Source organism: Suricata suricatta, chromosome 9, assembly GCF_006229205.1.
Source record: "Suricata suricatta isolate VVHF042 chromosome 9, meerkat_22Aug2017_6uvM2_HiC, whole genome shotgun sequence".
NCBI classification, from domain to species: domain Eukaryota; kingdom Metazoa; phylum Chordata; class Mammalia; order Carnivora; family Herpestidae; genus Suricata; species Suricata suricatta.
In genome coordinates this window covers 111740757-111743526 of record NC_043708.1, presented here as the reverse complement: position 1 = coordinate 111743526, position 2770 = coordinate 111740757, and the positions used below count along the sequence as shown (strand labels likewise).

Below are 2770 nucleotides of genomic sequence, written 5' to 3'. Positions count from 1 at the left end.
TGGAGGAGCAGAGGAAGAGCCAGGCCCTGGTCCCTGCGGGGGTCCCAGCCAGGACAGGTGTTGGCATGGAGGCTGGGGCATGACAGAACTGGGAGCAGAGCGGGGCTGGGGCTGAAGCACTGGGGCATGCTTAGTCTCCACGGAAGGACCACCCTAGACTTTCCAGACACCAGCAGTCCCCTGGCACGATGACAGAGCCTGGGCTGGGGACACAGGATGAGTCATAATAGGTTTATGGGGAGGTTGTAAATCCCTTTACAGGCTGAGCAATCCACTCCCTCAGGCTGAGCTGGAGTGCCCGGGGGAAGGCCCTGTGCTCCCAGGGCTGTGCTGCCTGGCTGCTACTCTCAGACCCCGGCCCAACAGTATCCAGTCACCCAGCAAGAACCAGGGCCAGACTGCAGGTCTTCAGAACAGGCTGCCCGGCCTCGTGCTGCGCTCTGATCTCAGGGCCCCAAAGTGATGCCAGGTGGACTCAGGGCTGGGAGGGGAAACTGACCGGTAGCAGCCTTGATTGTGACCCCCACACCTGCACTCACCCACCTGTGCCACAGCAGATTGTCCACCACGGACTCATCCCGGCCCCCAAAGGAAGGAGGCCACAGGAAGAGATATGGCTGTGCCCAGCTCCACAGATGAGAAGCCCGAGTCCCGGGTGGTTGAACAGCTCGATCCGGTGTTTTTTCTGTGAAGTACTGGGGCCTTGAGTGTGAAGCCCAGCTTCGTCACCTACCTGGTGGTGGGCCCCTGGCAGTCGCTCCTCCTCCCTGGGCCTGGGTTCTCATCTGAAAGGGAGCATATTAGAACCTCCTCATGGTAGAACTAAATAAGACAATGTGGGTAAAGTGTCCAGTCTGGTGCCTGGCCAGATATTATTATTATTATTACCATTGCTATATTACCCCCTCGGAGCCCTGCCTCCTGCTTCTGCCCAAGAGGATACTGGATCAGGGGCAGCAAACTTGGTTCAAGTCCCGACTCTTTACTTACCAGCCGGAAATCCATCCATAGGCCAGCCACCGTCGCTCTCTAATTCCTCACTCCTGGGTAACACTGTGGAGGCCTGTGTGCCAGTGAGTGGTTCCTAAGAGGACAAGGGCACCCCGAGGTCCCTGTGGAGGTCCCCAGGAGCGGCTGCAACAACCCTTGCCTCCTGTATGCCCCTATGTTATGTGACTTTGCAGCTCTTCCCACCAAGAGCTGGGGTCTGTCCTCCCTCCCCGTGAACTAGGCAGACCTGGGACTTGCCTTGATCCCTGGCATAGGCCTCAAGAGACCTGGCGGTTTCCATTTTGGCATCTCGGGAGTGCTAGGCCACCATAAAAAAGTCCAGCTAGGCTGCTGGAGAGACTACGTGGAAATAACGAAGCAGGCTGGGTTCCCACCTTCCAGCCTCCCCAGCTGAGAAAGACATGGCCGGACGCCACCTCGGATCTTTCGGCCCCAGGCAAGTCTCCCTAATCAAGACCACACAGAACAGACATGATCTGTCCTTACCAAGCCCTGCCCGGGTTGCAAATTGGAGCAAATAAATGGCTGTCGTTTTGAACCACTAAGATTTGCAGGTGGCTGTCATGCAGGGATAAATAATTAATATGTCCCTTAGTTCTTTCTGCACCGTCTTTACCAAACTTGGCTTAGATCAGGTTGAGCTGATTGAACAAAGGGCCGAGCACCTGACTTAGAGGCAGCCAGTCCATTGGTTGGCAGGTGGCCAATAAGATTTTTTTTCTCTGGAGCATATGAATGAGGAGATCAGAGATCCTAGCAAGTCAGACTCTGATAGAAGCTGGAGTTGGGGTTTTGGAATGGGAGCTGAGGTGACTTTTAACCCTGTGTTATCAGAGGACATCAAATTGGGGAGAGAAGCAGGACAGCTGATAGACCATGGAACCAAGTTCTGTGAAGTCCCCAACTTAACTCCAGATGGTCTTTGCTGCCCCTGCTCCTTGTGCCTCATGAACTTTGCCTTCAGGCCCTTCAGGCCTCAAGGTCCCCCAGGACTCCTAATACCTGCTAGGGTCTACACTGCTCCTCCAACCCCTTCTCTCCTGCTCCCTGTGACCTCCGTCCCTGCAAATGCATGCAGGTGGTGGCCTTGTCCCCCAGGGCCCCAGGACATGGCCGCTCTCTGTCCTGGGAAACTGGCTGTGATGGCCTGAGGTCTGCCTCCATCCTCCCACAGAGCCCCAAGTCTTCGGAGGCAAATCAGACGGCATCACCAGGCTTGGCTTCTACCCTAATCTCATTTGAAGTTTCAGCTCCTTTTATTCCTCACTGTCCCCCATACAGTCGCTTTCCTTCCCAGTTCCTGAGTTTGACTACCACTCCCCTTCTTGTCCATAGGATGCCATGCTAATAAGGGTGGTAATTATTGCACAGCAAATGGTGGTCACATCTGAGATGGAATTTAAACCGAGGTCTGCCTGACTCAAAAGCTCATGCCCCAGCCATCACTTGTGAAGGGTAAAGCTGGGGTGGGGCAGGGGTGGTGGCGGTCGGGGTGTTTGCTGTTAATATTCACCCTGCCACGTGCCACCTTTGTCCATGTTCATGCGCCTGCCCAGGGTAGGCTCCCAGTCTTACCACCCTTCTCTTTAAGGCACACCTGTCTCATGGAGGGGCAAGCCTGGAGGCTGCCTCTGCTCTGGGTCTCCTGGCCAGCAGGCTGAGTTCTCGGGATTCAGTATCTTGCCTTTTCCTCAATGGCTTGGACCCAGGGCAGCCAGCTTCCTGTCAAGCAGGTCATCTGGATCCCACACCCCAGGGG

The 2770-nt window shown here is 55.6% G+C and overlaps 1 long non-coding RNA gene across 1 annotated transcript; it reads left to right on the top strand.

Moving 5' to 3' along the window:
- Window positions 1–305: 305 nt before the first annotated feature.
- On the top strand, window positions 306–1556 carry LOC115302614. Its single transcript, XR_003913560.1, has 2 exons — window positions 306–404; window positions 1012–1556. It is a non-coding gene; the product is annotated as an uncharacterized LOC115302614 (long non-coding RNA).
- Window positions 1557–2770: the final 1214 nt, after the last annotated feature.